The sequence below is a fragment of the Ascaphus truei genome, chromosome 8 (genome assembly GCF_040206685.1).
Source record: "Ascaphus truei isolate aAscTru1 chromosome 8, aAscTru1.hap1, whole genome shotgun sequence".
NCBI classification, from domain to species: domain Eukaryota; kingdom Metazoa; phylum Chordata; class Amphibia; order Anura; family Ascaphidae; genus Ascaphus; species Ascaphus truei.
In genome coordinates this window covers 49,567,298-49,584,046 of record NC_134490.1, presented here as the reverse complement: position 1 = coordinate 49,584,046, position 16,749 = coordinate 49,567,298, and the positions used below count along the sequence as shown (strand labels likewise).

Here is a 16,749-nt window from a genome sequence, read left to right as displayed (position 1 = left end):
TACTGTACTTCACCCAATCAAGTCAGATGAATAAGACTGCAGGAAGATGTTTTAAAAAAAGCATATATTGTAGTCCAATCCCCCCACCCCCCCCCCCCCCCAAAAACAGACGTTTCAGTTCGCTCAGTTTTCTTTATAAACATCAACATTTATCTTCCGCCGCACGGGCGCAACCTAGAGGCGGGACCAGGAGACTCTGTATTTATATCTGCATGTGAAGCTCGCTCACCTGTAGTCCGGTGGCTGGAGGAGGATGGATCCGGTACTGCACTGCAGGGAGAGATCGCAGAGCGAGGCAGGAAGGAGGCGCGTTGAGGGTGGCGAGTCTCACGGATCCTCACAGTACCCCCCCTGCAGGAGCGACCTCCGGGCGACTCCAGGAAGGCTTGTGAGGATACTTCAGGTGGAAGCGCCGTAGGAGTCCGGGTGCATGAATACTGTGGTGAATAATCCAAGACTGTTCCTCAGGTCCAAAATCCTTCCAGTGCACCAGATATTGGACTGATCTTCTGGATCAAACCTCGTACTCCTGTTGGCCCTGCACGAGGAGAGGATCTGGAGGCAAGGAAGAGTCGGAGAAGCGAGAGCTCTGGATAGCCGGTTTTAGCAGGGACACATGGAACACGGAGGGAATCCTCATAGATGGAGGAAGGTGTAGGCGATATGCCACTGGATTGATCCTCTGCAACACGGAATAAGGTTAAAGGAACCTAGGTGCCAGTTTAAGCGTGGGCACCTTGAGGCGTATATTCTTAGATGACAACCACACCTTGTCTCTTGGACTGAATTCCTGGATCTTGCGATGATGACGGTCCACCTGTATCTTCTGTCTAGAGACTGCCATCCTAAGGTTCTCTTGGATTACTTTCCATGAATCCTGTAGAAATCGGATTCTGTTATCCACAGCCGGTGTCCCAGAATTGGATGTGGCCATCGGAAGGCGAGATGGGTGAAAGCCATAATTTATGAAAAAGGGCGACTCCCTGGTGGATTCGCTGCGCAGGTTATTGTGTGCAAATTCAGCCCAAGGAAGAAGGTCCGTCCAGTTATCTTGGGTGTCTTGAGACGAAACAACATAGGTATTGCTCTAGGGATTGGTAGGTTCGCTCTGTCTTACCGTTGGTTTGGGGATGATACCCTGAAGAAAAATGTAAAAAGATACCCATTTGTTGAGAAAAATAACGTCAAGATGAATTGTGACCCTCGATCGGAAACGATGACCTGTGGTACCCTATGCAGACGAAAAATCTCATTGACAAAAATATCTGCTAACCTGGATGAATTGAGAAGACCCTTTAATGGAATGAAGTGTGCTTGTTTGGAAAAACTGTCTATGACAACTAAAATAGTTTTCATCCCCTTGGAAACCGGCAACTCTACTATAAAGTCCATAGGCAAATGGCTCCATGGACGATCCGGGATGGGAAGTGGACGTAAGAGACCAGGTGGTTTGCTCCGGGGAGTCTTGTTACGAGCACAGGTCGAGCACGCATTTACGAATTCTTTAATGTCTCCTTGAATTCCGGGCCACCAGAAAGTACGCTCCACAAGATTGATGGTCCTTCTAGTACCTGGGTGTCCAGATGATATGGAAAAATGACCCCATTCCAGGACTTTCCTCCGATACTGTGGTGAGGTGAAAAAAGCGGCCCTCCGGGACTTCGAGACCCGCTGGAAGATAAGATTGGTCCAGCAGGATCTCATTTAGTGCATCAAACGTGTTACAGGAGAGTGTGTATTTAGAAGGAAGAATGGTCTCCAAATGATCTTCGGTCTTATCGTCAACCAGAAACTGTCGTGAAAGAGCATCAGCTTTAACATTTTTGGAACCCGGTAAAAAGTAAATAATAAAATTGAAGCAAGAAAAAAAAAGCGACCAGCGGGCTTGTTGAGCACCTAGGCGACGAGCGCCTTCGATGTAGAGTAGATTCTTGTGATCCGTCAAGATGGTGATAGAATTCTCCGCACCTTCTAAAAGATGCCTCCATTCTTCAAGGGCCAGCTTGATGGCCAGGAGTTCCCGGTTACCTGCATCATAATTTTGCTCAGCGGAGGAAATTATTTTTAGAAAAAAAGCACATGTATGGAGTCTGGCCTGAGGTGATCTTCTTTGTGAAAGAATGGCTCCAGCCCCGACATCGGATGCATCTACCTCTAAGGTGAATGGTAGTTTGGGATCCGAATGTTTGTGAATAGGAGCTGACATGAAGGCTCTTTTCAGGCGGTCGAAAGCTTGAATGGCGGCCGTTGGCCAAGAAGCGGGATCCGTACCTTTCTTGGTCAAGGCTGTGATGGGGGCTACCGTAGATGACAAATTCTGAATAACCTGCGGTAATAATTAGAGAAGCCCAAAAAGCGTTGTACCGCCTTAAGAGTAGTAGGACGAGGCCAGTCCAGGACTGCCTTCACTTTAGCTGGATCCATGGTGAAACCGGACAGAAATGATATTTCCCAAAAATGTCATGGATGTTTGATGGAACTGGGATTTCTCTAGTTTGGTGAAGATAAATTTTTCACGGAAGTGTAATAGTACCTGTTTGACATGACCGATATGTTCCTGAACGGATTTGGAGAAAATCAATATGTCGTCCAAGTAGACAATAAGAAACTGTTTGAAGAGATCCCTGAAGATTGTCGAAGTCGTTGTCGAAGTCTTGAAAGACGGCAGGGGCATTGCAGAGACCAAAGGGCATGACGAGGTACTCATAATGGCCGTCTCGTGTGTTGAAGGCTGTTTACCATTCGTCGCACTGGCAAATTCTCACCAAATTGTAGGAACCACATAAGTCCAACTTGGTAAAGATGGAAGCCCCTTGAAGGCGGTCAAAAAGTTATGAGATTAAAGGTAATGGGTAACGATTCTTAACTGTGATCTTGTTAAGACCTCTATAATTGATGCAGGGGCGAAGGGATCCGTCCATTCACAAAAAAGAATCCTGCTCTGGCTGGAGAAGAAGATTTCTGAATGAATCCCCTCTTAAGATTTTCTTGAATGTAGTCGCTCATAGCTTTTGTTTCTGGAAGAGAGAGAGGATAAGACCTTGCCCTATGAAGAACAGAACCGTGTAAAAGGTCTATGGGACAATCGAAGGGGCGATGCGGTGGTAGGATCTCTGACCGTGCCTTGTCGAATTCATCACGGAATTCGGTATATACCTCGGGTAGGGAACTCGTCTCATCTCCAGGAGCAGCCAATCCACATATCCTTTGGACGGGCACCGAGCACTTTTCTGCACAAGGAGTGCTCCACAGAACAGGTTCTTTATCGGTCCAATCAATTCGGGGATAGTGATGTTGAAGCCAGGGGAAGCAAAGGATCACTTCGACAGATGGGGTGTTAATCACGTCCAGATGGATCTCCTCCATATGATTGTCACCTGTCTGCAAGTGGAACAGAATAGTCTAAGGAAATGAAGGCTTGTTTAAGTGGAAAACCATAGATAGATTCTAAGACTACTTAACACTTGCCGACGAGAGGGATGTTGTTCCTCTCAGCGAAGCCTTTATCAATAAAGTTGCCTCCTGAGTCCACAAATGCCAGGGCGGTGGTATGAAAACTCTCACCGGACAGTGATACCGGAATTAGTATCCTAGTTGACTTCTTAGTGATAGGGGAGGTGGAGAGTGTTCCCAATGTGATTCCCCTGGACCTCATTGGGAGTTGGCTTTTCCCGATTTGTGGGGACAATGGAGTGTCTGGTGTCCGGGATTACCACAATACAAGCTGAGGTCGGCGCTGCGTCGACGAGTGGAAGATAATTTGTTACCACCTAGTTGCATGGGTTCAGAAGAATCGGAATGAGAAGATTCTGACGTACTGAAGTGGAGAGAAGATGGTTTGATAGTGAGTTGGCGATGACGGGATCGTTAGGACCTCCTTTCTTGCAACCTTTGGTCTACGTGGATATAGATGGCGAGAAGTTCCTCAAGGTCGGCTGGACGCTCGTGCCGTGAGTTCATCCTTTAGTGTCTCAGAGAGACCCTGCCAGAATGCAGATCACAGTTCATCCTTTAGTGTCTCAGAGAGACCCTGCCAGAATGCAGATGACAACGCCTCGTTATTCCAACCAGTCACCGCAGCGATGGTCCGAAACTCTAGAGCGTATCTGGCGACTGGACGGTTTCCCTGGGAAATGTGAAAAAGAGAGGAAGCAGCAGTTACCTTGCGACCAGGTGTGTCAAAGAGGGTTCCCTGGCAAATTGTCCGATGTCTTGAGTTAGGTCCGATCTTTGTTCCCAGATGGGGGAAGCCCAGGACAGAGCGTCGTCAGTGAGTAGCGAAATAATATACGTCACCTTGGATTTTGAGAAGGAAAACGAGAGGACATAATTTCGAACTGGATGAAGCACTGGTTCAAGAACCCTCGACATTCATGCGGATCTCCAGCATAGCAGTTGGACGTCAGGGTTCAAATGTCGTAGTCAATTGCATAAGGGTTGACGTAGTAGCGGAAGGACCCGAAGGAACGAGACAAGGAGGAAGAGCTAGTGCCTGGACAGTGAAGGACAAGAAATTTTGCTGTAAAAGGTCCATGCGTCGGTTGTTCTGTTCTAGGTATTTTTCTATCTTGGAGAACATATTGGCGTGCGTGCTCAAGACTCGCCCCACCTCGGCGGGGTCCATGTTTTAGGGCTGAGCATACCGTCACGGAGTGCTAACTACAAACAAGATGGGACCGCAGGGCCGAGGTGGGGATTAGATAAACACCAAACACAGCCGCGTGGGCACGTCTGGAGTTTAGATTGGTCGAGGTAACCAGGTTAGGGTTAGAGAGGTACGGATAGTCGAGATACTTTCGGGGTCTGGATTGGAGAGGTACGAATCGTTGCCGGTACTATTAGCCGAGGTCAGGGTTGGAGAGATGCGGATAGTCGATGGTAGCCTGGCTCAGGAGTACAGAAAAGCGGAGTCCGAGGGATAGCCGGGTCAGGAACAGATCAAGTAAGAGGAGCGCAAGGCAGCAGGAACAAGGAGAGCGGTGAACACTTTGAAAGATAAAGGGTTATGCTCAGCCGATGAGCCAGCTGAGCATATAACAGGGAGGGGAGCCAATGAGTGAGGAGCAGAGCAGAGGCGTGCCGTCAGCGCGGGCTGTGATTGGTTGCAGTCACGCAGGAGACAGGTGGAGCGGTATAGCAGCTGCAAGTTGTCGGGGAGCAGGTACTTGTGGAGCGCTCGTTACGTGCATGCGCGGCGCGCTGACAACACCTCCACACAGGCGGCTGCCGGAGGATGGATCCAGTAGTGCACTGCAGAGAGAGGGAGCAGTGGAGCACCCGATAGCAGAGGGAGGCGGCACACCGAGGGTGGTAAGTCTCAAGGATCCTCACAAATAGTCGGCAAAGTCCTGAGTATATGTATGTATGCGTATATATATATATATATATATATACACAGTGGTTGACAAATCACCAAAAAATCTACTCGCTACACAAAAAAATCTACTCGCCACCTAGTACCAAACGTGTGCTGCTTGGGCCAATATTTACTCGCCCGGGGGTTAAATCCACTCGCCCGGGGCGAGCAAATGTATAACGGTAAAAGAAGGAGGAGCGGTCAGATACTTTGCTGAACCTTGGGACCATGAACAGTCTTTTGGAGTCTGATCTCAGATAAGTGCTGCATGTGGTGGGGTGAGGAGCTTGTTCAGGTAGATGGGTAGCTTGTCCAGAAAGTATTTGAAGGCAAGACAGGAGAGATGAACTTTGCGCCTAGACTCCAGTGATGACCAATCTAGTTCTTTGAGCATTTTGCAGTGGTGTGTATTGTAGTTGCATTGGAGAACAAAACGGCATATGGAATTGTACAGGGTATCAAGTTTGCCAAGGTGGGTTTGAGTTGCCGAGCCGTATACTATGTCCCCAGTGTCGATAATTGGCATTAGCATCTGCTGTGCGATACGCTTTCTGACCAGCAGACTTAGGGAGGATTTGTTCATGTAAAGTCCACCTAGTTTGGCATAGGTTTTGGATGTCAGGGTATCAATGTGCACTGATAGATCATCAGCGTCCCAGAGTCTTAGTAAAGTCCAAGGTATGGATAGGTGTGGTGTGATAGCTGTCACTAGCTCACACTAGCATTCCCTACGCATTTCTTCACACTTGGGTGATTTCACTGATGAAATCACCCAAGTGGGAAGAAACGCGTAGGGAATGCTAGTGTGAGCTAGTGACAGCTATCACACCACACCTATCCATACCTTGGACTTTACTAAGACCCTGGGACGCTGCCGTGCGCTGACGATCTATCCCCTAAGGTCCTACCATCATTTTCCTCCCATCCGGAACCACTGTTTGGTTCAGTCTGTTTCCGGGCGACATCGGGAGACGTTGTGCATTCTCTGGAGCTCCTGCTGGACGGTGGCTCAAAGGTGCCAAGACTACACGTGGGAGCAAGGCGTGTGAGCAGAGCGGTGATGTCCAGCGTCTGGTGAATGAGTATTACTCATTACATGCTTGATTTACTATTTTTGTTTGTGAGTTTAAATTTGTTAGACTTCTACTGGGAACATTAAATGTGTGATTTTTTCATATTACACTAGGATCGGGCGCTTTCTTTCTTCTCGTTTTTGTAGAACTACTGGCAGGTAGTTGGTTCCATATAGAAAGCTGCCAGTATCCTGAATAGTGGGCCATCATTACATTTCATGTGTATTTTAACTGGACTATTTATACATGGTTTTTTTGGACTCTATTTTTATATTTTTTATTTAAGATCCCTCTAATGTCATCATAATTTTTATTAATTTTCAATTTTATTTTATTTCTATATAGATCATTCAAGTCACTAGTCTCACATTGTTTATATTATTTAGTAATTGTATTTTATTTATTTTTTAATGTTGATTTGAACCCCTATATATGGGTCACTGTAGTAATATATACAAAAATGATGATCTAGCTATGCAAATTACACATTTGCATAGCTAGATCATCATGTTTGTATATATTACTACAGTGACCCATATAGGGGGGTTCAAATCAACACATTATATTACACCACTGCAGTTGAGATAGATACCTAGGGGCGCAGTCTTTTTGTTTGTATATACATATATATACACACACACACACACACACACACACACACTTTATCAAATGTTTTGCCAGGATTGCAACACGACTCGTTTTCAAGTATGTCCTTGGCACAGGGTTATACATTCGATTTACATGGACAGTTATTATAGGCATCTCTAGGTTGATGCTAAATACAGATTTCAAAATCAAGTTTAAATATACAACAATCCTTGAAAACTCAAATATGTAGACAAATGCAAACAATGACATAACCTTTTCCGTCCATTTGAGAAAATGGGCTATCAAGTTTGTACGCTACTTCTATTTCATGTATTGCGATCTTCTGTCCTGTTTGCAATGTACGACAAACATGTTATTGCCTGAGAAACAAACAACGATAATGAGAATACATGCACACGTGACAAGAGAGGACAATATAACACATATGGGGCCTGTGGAAATGTGTGGTTGCCGAAGATGTTACAAGCCAATGCGCGTAAAATAAATTACAAACTGTTCTGACCATTTTCCAATATTTAGTTCAAGGTCCATAAATCTTTTTCTGCCAAAAGGTGATGAACTGAAATATCTGATAACATACTGCATCTCGGGAACATTCAATAGCGAACGACAGTACTGCTCTATGAGATAAGCAAACATACGGTTTTAAATATGGTCTACATTTTTTCTTCAGCAGAGTGACCGTTTATTGGCTCGCTGTTATTTGGTTTTGTTTCTGTAATGCATTCGCACAATGAAAAGTTACAAAGAGCTATTTAAAAAACACACAAAAATGGATGAAAGGGAGTAACACAAAAGCACTAAAAAGTCATGTATTGTGTTTTTGAACCAGTTTGCAAATTAGCAATTAGGAACTGACTTCCCTTCAATTCAATAGCAGGAACCATCGATCTAAGAAGTTAATACTGGCTGAGGTCAATATAAGATCTCAAGGGTCAGCTAATCCAAATACTGTCTTCCACTTGCTCCTTTTACAGAAATGATTACTTACATAGAGCACAATCATTTGTGTGTGTTCAGTGGTGATGCATTTTGAGAAGGGACAGGTGTGCACATTTCTAATGGCCTTTAACTCGGAAATGCTGGAGAGGCTTGTAGGGCAAGGCTAGTCATTCCCTGTCTGCTTCTGTTAACACTTCACTGCTAAAAGAAAGATGGTAGGCATAATGTAAACCATATAGAGCAGGGGTGGGCAGCTCCAGTCCTTAAGGGCCACCAACAGGTCAGGTTTTCCAGATACCCCTGCTTCAGCACAGGTAGTGCAGTCGAAGACTAAGCCACCTGTGCTGAAGCAGGGACAGCCTTAAAACCTGACCTGTTGGTGGCCATTGAGGACTAGAGTTGCTGACCACTGATGTAGACATCTTTTTACGCCAGTCCTAGTGTCAATATAAAGACATTTTAAACCACTGATAACTGGCAAATTTCAATCACAATAATAAAACTTTGTCTACTGTGCTTCCATGTATTATCTCTTTGCATAATGTCAGTCCTTCGCTACTACATAAGTAACCACTTAAGTAACTGGCAATATGGAGAATCATTACATTAATAAAGGAATGCCCCTCATTCGACAAACTCTAGGTAAGTGGAAACGCAAGTACTGGAGGAAGAGGATACAAAGACGCTTTTGCAACCTGATCTAGAATGCAACTGCTTAATCTGCTACTACTGTATTAATGCAGTAATTTGTAGAAAGAGCAGTATGAAGAATCTATTGCAACAATCGATGGTGATATACTGTACTCAGCCTACCAATGGATGCCGCCAATGCTGGGAAGTTAAAGAGAGTCCAGGGATATTTTGTATTGAATAGTTCTTGAGTTATGGCAGTTAAGACTGTGATAATGTGCATTATATTAATTATACCTAATAAAATGAAAACCACTGTACAAATCAATAACCCTAATGTGTGGCTCCTGTACTATAACCCGGAATCATTGTCTTGTTCTGCATCTGAAGCACAATGAGTGTGTAAAGTGAGATCGCAAACACTTCAGTAATCTTTGCAGCTCATTTTCGTATTAACCACCCCCAGCCATGAATATGCAAATAGGGTAATTTCCTTGTCCAGACTCCCAGAGTACCACATGTCAAGACTATATTTGTTTATAAAAAAACATGCAAAGAAAAATACCATGTGTGAGCACATTGATATGTCTCAGACAGGTCTGCAACCTGCCTTTCCCCATTATCTCTTAGCCTACAGCGCTTCCACCGCAGCAAGGGATTCTGGGAAATGACACTCAAATGAGCACACAGTGTCAGCTTTTGTTTCATGTCCATTTTAACATGGACCATTTTATAATTGTATGCCTGCCGTATTACACAGCTTTTCAGCACAGCCTGGGTTAAAGAAGTGCAGAGCCAGTAAACCAAGTCACAGACAGCTATTTAGACTTTTTGTGTCCCATCAGTGTGAAGATGGGTATACTGGCTTTGCAGTGGTTACAACCAGACACAAAGAAAGTTATGGCGAGTCAAAAAGTGACACAAACCCTCCACCTTATCTCACACTGAGGTGACTCAAAAGGTCAAAAACAGATGTCTGTGAGTAGGGTTACTGGTTCTGCACTTCTTTAACCCAAGCTGTGCTGAAAAGCTGTGTGATACGGCAGGCATAAGATTATAGGGCTCGATGTTAAAATGGATATGAAGCAAAAAGTGACACACTGCTCATTTGCATGTCATTACCCAGAATCCCTGGCTGCAGTGGAAGCATTGTATCCTGAGAGATAATTGGGAAAGGCAGGGTTGTAGACCTGTCTGAGAAGTGTAAATATGCCCACAGGTGGTATTTTTATTTGCTGTACACTGTACAGTGGAGGGGTTGTCACTTTTTTATTCATCATAACTTTGTCTGTTTTTAAAATACAAATGTTAGGTTTTCTTTAAACTGGACTCCTAGCGTCCAGGTGCTAAGGGGTACCCCTGATATGTACTTGAATGATGGATGCCCATACTTGTCCTTTTGATATCGTCTTAACTTGGAGAAACTCGTGGTTCTTCAATGGAAATAATTTTTTAATGCTGCCTTTGTTCTTCCGTGCAAATGGGAGACACCATTGCTTCCTACCAGAACGTGCAGGCTTGGTCTTCAAACAGTACAAGTACAAAAAGCAGCATTTCTAAAAGCCCGAGCGTCATAAGTTTTCCAGTTGATGTAAGTTGTACAGAGAGTCCTGACCTGCTGAGGAATCAAGCTGTGGAAATGCTGTGGCACCCAACAAACAAACGTCTTGTCAATATTCTGAGCATCGGACAAACTCGGACAAACACTCAGTCTGCAAGAAAATTAGTCTGAAAAGAATGCTGTCTGTACGAAATGTAAATTATAGAATAAAACCACAGGAAATTGGGTGGATCGTTCTCACATTCATTTACACAAATTACTAATAAAATCTTCATGTAGGGGAAAAAAAGAAGGCATTTAACCCTTGGGTGCCCAAAAACGTAGCCACTACGCCATGCTCTTACAGTGCTTTTTTTCCAGAACGCGATCTTTAGTGGATAGTAATGGAAGGAGGACGACGTCTACTCTTCCTTCTCTGAGTTTAAGGAACCGCCGTGGTTAAGTGATCGCTGTTTGCTGGAGGGGCTGTGGCACTCTGGTGCCCCGACCCCACAGGTGCTCAGGGGAGTATCTCTCACACCTTATTTTATTTTGTGACAACTGCCTACACTTCATAAATGTTTGTCTTTTTTTTCTGCATACTTTATTTAATTATGTGAAAAATAAAACACTGATCGGGATTATATTTCCCAAATGTGTATTGTTGCATTTGATAACAGATCGTGAAACATATCCCCCTGTATGTGCATTAATTTAAGTACATCACTTGTAAGTTATTCAAGTACTACACCTCTCTCGCTCTACTGCTAAAACTCTAAGCAGGCCATCAATCTCTTGCGTCTCGACTATTCTAACCTTCTGCTGTCCGGCCTTCCTGCCTCTCACTTGTCTCCCTACAATCTATCCTACACGTTGCTGCTAGAATCACTCTTTCCTAAATATGTCGCAGCATCTCTCCTGCTGAAATCCCACTCCTGGCTTCCTATTAAATTCAGTATTACTTACAAAATTCTCCTCCTCTCTTTTAATTTCTCGCTATACACCGTGCCAATCTGCTCAAGGATGTCTTACAGTATGTCTACCCCTTTTCTATCTAAATCCCTCTCCCACCTAAAACCTCTCACTCCCTGCCTCACACCTCTGGAATGTTCTTCCCCTCAATATATCCGACTATCACTCTCTCTCTCCACTTTAAAAAACCATCTTAAAAAACACCTCTTTAATGAAGCATATGAGTAGCTCCGCTGGCTGATACTACACAGTACATCTAATATGCACTGCCCTTGTCCCCTTGCAGGCGCACTTACCAGAACACCCTCCTCCTGTCTCTGTACATTCTTCCTACTTACCACTTAGATTGTAAGCTCTTCGGGGCAGGAACTCCCTTTTCTAATGTCCCTTTTATGTCTTAAAGCACTTGTTCCCATTATGTGTTATATTATCATGTCACGTGTATTACTGCTGTAATGTGCTATGTACATTAATGGCGCTATATAAAGATATACATACAAACAGCACTTGGTGGCCTGCAATGAAAGCACCTATTTGAATTTGCAAGTGTGCTAGAATGTATTATTTTTACCATGCCGACATAGATCTTTTTTCTTATATAGGGCTATAATTGAACCTGGGCTATAATTGAATATAGGGTTATAATATAAGTGATATGGACCCGTCAAAAGAGCTTACACTCTCTTGTTTGGTGTTCAAAGTATATAAAAATAAATTGGTAGTGAGTGGGAGTGAGCGTACCTAGCGAGGATTGAAACTGAACACTGCATTAATCCTTACCTCCTCCTCACAGATTTAAGTAATGATCAACTTAAGATCTAATGAGTCAGAATAAACCAGTAGTGGAGCATCTATACTGCACATGCTATTCTATACATTTTGACATGCATCGTTTAAAAGAAAGCCAATGAATTTCTCTTTCTTGACAATGCCGTCAGATCTGCAGAGTTTTTTTTTTGTTGAGACAACCACATCAAGAAACAAAATTCTGCACACAGAGGCATTTGAACAGATTGTTTCAAACAATGTAATGCTAAAAGCTAGAGCTACTAAACCTTGATGTTGTCCTGAAAAATACCAATACTACATTCTAAAGGTCTGTGACTACCGCATTTGGAACGGCTTTAAGAAGTAGAGGACAGGTTTTAATATAAGTCAGTATACAAAGAGATATCAGAAGAACTGTGTGAATTGCTCTTCCTAAAACAAGACACATACTGCACATCAGAATACGCAGGTTGTTGTATTGTGATTGGAAAGTGCATTAAAAGAAACGCATCTCACTACAGACACTCAATGTTAAGCTTTGTGTAAAGAGATTCCCTCTTGGTATATGTCAAAGATGAAACAAAAATGAATTTAAGAAAAGGCATTACGAATGAGGGAGAACATTGCTCGTGTTTCATTGATATCACAGTGTTTAAATACTTTACATACTAGTAATATTAATCGGATATTGATGCAAGCCAGTTGGCTGCACATTGCAAAGTGCCGGGGGTTACACAAGGAAATGTTTCTGGGTTCAAAGAGTGCATGAAAACCTTTACTGTCGGTGGATGTACTAATGCACTGCAGAAATCCCATTCAGTACTGCCTATTTCTCACATACCTAAGTGGATTTTTAAAACCTTTCAGTAACAGAGTGGTCAATATAGATCATGCAAATCTAATTAATTGTAATGTCATTATCATTAAATGGTCATCATAATCTACTACAGTGTAAGTGGAAGGTAGAGTGGAAACACAAGGTACTGTGTAGTAATTACCTCTCTAGGAAGGTTATCTGACCCATAACCTTCTATGTATTTTATTAACAGTGCCATTGCCAGTGGTTTTAACACGCAGAATATTGATTAAATGAAATGCAAATAACCATTTTGGTTCAGTGAAACACACTTCCAATGAGAGTGAACGAATGCATGAAACAGAAACCGCTTCTTTTATTGCACATGGAAGGAAAAAGGGGATGGATAATGTAATGGTGAAAGAGCAGAAAAGTGATGGAAGAAGCCCAAAGGAGGAGTGAGAGCGAGAAGATTGGGATGATGGTCAAGTATGACATTGGAAATGGGAAACTGGAAAAGTGTCTGGTGACAGTGAGAAAGATGGGTGCAGGCCGAGAAACGGATGTTGCAATCCCTTTTGGTAATAAAAGAGCAAGATAAAGGAATGGAAGAGAAATGAACAGAGAATGTTGGGGGTGTCAGGACATAGGGAGATAATGAAATGATTACGCACTGGATAACAGATAATCAGAGAAGTGTATGCCAGAGGCAGACTGTGGAGCCTGCAACCTGTTACCTTCCTATTCACTTTAGTTCTCCATACCAAGCACAAAATCTATGCTTACAACTGCCTTTCCAATATCTGATGCCACTGACAGTTACAGATGTCACGCAGCAAGAATAAAAAGATTATGTATCATTTAGGACTTCGTACTGTATGATTTAGGAATATAGGTCATATTAACATATTTCCCTCATTTAAACTGGTGATTCATACTGGGTAAAGCACCTCTGTTTGCTTAAGCAGGCCTGTTACTGAGAGTTTAACCGATGCTGGCATGCTTGGGGCCCCTAGCAGTAATTCTTTAGAGAACTAGGTTTTGGGAGTCAGCCAAGCTCACATATATTTCTAGGGGCCTTTTGCGTGACATTTTTTAAGTTCTGGATCAATCTACTAGTTTGCAACGCATTAGTGCTCCTTACTTTGCAGCATAAAGCCATGTTACGAGCAAGTTGCGCCTGGCAGTAACTCTCCCAGGACTAGCATTGAAAACTGTTTAAAATAACATTTGCTGGAGAGAAAAAAAAATGTCACGAACAAAAAGACAAGACAGAGGAAGAAATCTTTAATGTGACTCACAGGGAGTGCATATTAACACATTTTCTCTGCGTGGCTATAGCACTTGTAATGCATGATGTAGCAATTCAATTATCAGCATAAAAAAAATAAAACGGTCAGAGTTCAATACATGATTCCACTACAAATAAAGATGAATGTACCTTTAAAAGCAAAAGTAATTCTACACGCAATGTAGCTCTGATCTGGAACACATTTATCCACTATATAATGTGAATGTAATATCCTGTAATGCACATACGTAACAGAGCTACAGAAAGGTTTATTTCTGGTGTTATTAATTATAGACACGCAGATAAAGTTATAAAACACAGCCCCTGCCAGTTTCTCACAGAGAAGAATGTTCTCCTGCTCATGCGGTGGTATCCCCTCTGAACATTTACGTGGTCCTACTCAGCGGGGATATAAATATTTTTCTCATCCTTCTCACTTAGAATTTCTACGGCAGAAATTCTTTTTCCTCCCATCATACCAACCTTTGAAATTAGAAGCCTACCATGCTGTTCCCTGTCAGATGTACTTTTTCTATCAAAATCAGGGTAGAATTTTTTGTGTGTGTTACTTCAGACGCTGGTATGATGGGAGGAAACCTCGAAGGCCATCTTTGAAAACTAGATTCAAAGTTAGAAAAGAAATAAAGGGAGGGAGAAGTGGGCACTTTTAACTCCAAACTGGGCGGAGAGGAAGGGGAGATATGTGATCTTTTTAGCAAAGGCTCGCCAATGAAGGACTGAAGTCGTACATAAAAATGTCCTACTGCAGCATGCTCAAATTCCTACAGGACTCTTATTTGAAAAGCAGGAGGAGTGCCAGGATTGAGTTTGCTCACCAGTAGGCACAAGGCAACATTTTTATTCATATCACCATTCTTTACTAGGAAAAGTAACACACTACTTTAACGTAAGCTCTGCAAATATACACTACGTTAAGAGTTTCCCTGCTAAAAGTAGATTTGGCAGGTAGTGATACGTTTTAAAGCACTATCATAAGCATTGCACATATTAGTCTGTACTGTACATGCGCTTTCACAAACTCATAAGTACCCGCCAACAGGATTCTGTGATTTTAAAGGCTCAGGAACTTTTTCCATGAAGAATACGTCACTACTGCTAAAAGAAGAATGGAGTTCAACTTCCATATGATTTTTAGTTTGGCACAGGAGTGCATCTCCAATATGCGAGAATTGTACAAACTGGGAAACGCCATCTCAATACAGAGGCATAAACAGGTTACCTGCACTGTGGCTCTGAGAGGCTGTCTCTATGTCCTCCCTCATACAGGAGAGCTTGACATATGAAAAAATATAAAGTTCATAATTTTTTTACAATCAATGACAGAAGGTTGTTATGTTGTGTGGATTAATCACGTGTGTGCCCACTGTTGAGACTTCAGACACAAATCACCAAAATTTACAAAATGTCATTCACCTGTCCCCACAATCTAAGACTGATAAGCGAGTGGGATTTTTTTTTAAGGGGGTTAAAAACAGGTTCCCCTTTTACCATCAAATAAAAGCAGTAGGTGAATGAGACAAATAATGTAAGAGGAGTAAGCTGATGGGAGATACCAATAGGGTGATAGGAAGCTCCATCATGTATCCCATTTCCATTGCTTTATAAGATGGGTTCTTTAAGCACCTTTCTTTAAAGGAGCGATCCATGCAATATCCTAAATGTGTGTTTTTTTAAAAATATAATAATAATTTAGTTCTGTAGTATTAGATAATACATTCTACATTTTTTTTATTTTAAAATTGAACTCTTAATGCCATTTTTAATGAGTTTTAATATACTCAGCATCCTTTGATTTCTATAGCAGATATTAACACACCTCCCCAGCAGATCTTTGTAACACTTTCCTGTTTGTAATAATTTGTTGCCGATATTCCCAGCAGTTTGAGCTGCAAACGGTAACAATAGATAATGTTACCTTAGTAATATAAGAATACATTGTAGCTGCTGAGTTACACTGACAGAAGGATTGATTTGCAACTGAAAGGCGGCCATTTAGTGAACCCTGGGAAACAGGATTTTGCTGATCGAGCATGGTAGAACCAATCGATTGGCAGCTTAGATAATTAGTTTTCAATAAAGGTAATCAAATGCTGCATAAATAAAAAAACAAAAAGTTTTTTTTTTTTTTTTTTTTTTAAATTCTGTTTGGATTGCCTCTTTAAAACTATTAATGTGACATTTTTTGTGAAATGGTATTAAAGGAATCAATAACAAGGTATCCCCATGCATGGGTTAAAATCTCATTTTCTACACACTTGTTTCATTTGCTTGTCATTACTCCAGCACTTTACAGATTTGGGTTTCTTTATTTTTTTAATGCCATTAACATATCTTTCTCGCCTTGATGGGAGTTTCCATGAAACAATATGCCTCGATCCACACTATCGACGTTTAATGAACACCCCCCCTAAGTCATATCAGGCTTATTTCAAGTTAATAAACACCAATCCAATAAACCAACATCGTTTTTAACATTGCAGCACTTACCCGGTGCTGATTCTAGAGGTGACCTGCACTTTCGACCATGTAGTTACAAACTCTTCTGCACTATACTAGCATTACAACTGAATCTTATGTCAAAATCAGTGACGAGTTTTGATACCATCACGGCAAATGGTACCAGCCAAAAAAGTGACCTTATCCTCCAGGCCTTTTGATGCTGGACAGGCAATATGTTTCTATCCTCTCCAACAGAAACAATGTACTCTCTGCACTACAAGTCATTGCAGGTGGGCAAACTGCTGCTATGTT

The 16,749-nt window shown here is 42.3% G+C and overlaps 1 protein-coding gene across 7 annotated transcripts in view; it reads right to left on the bottom strand.

Annotated features, from left to right (window-relative positions):
• VTI1A (vesicle transport through interaction with t-SNAREs 1A) overlaps positions 1 to 16,749 on the bottom strand; it is a 318,878-nt gene that overhangs the window by 234,775 nt on the left and 67,354 nt on the right. The window lies entirely within an intron of this gene.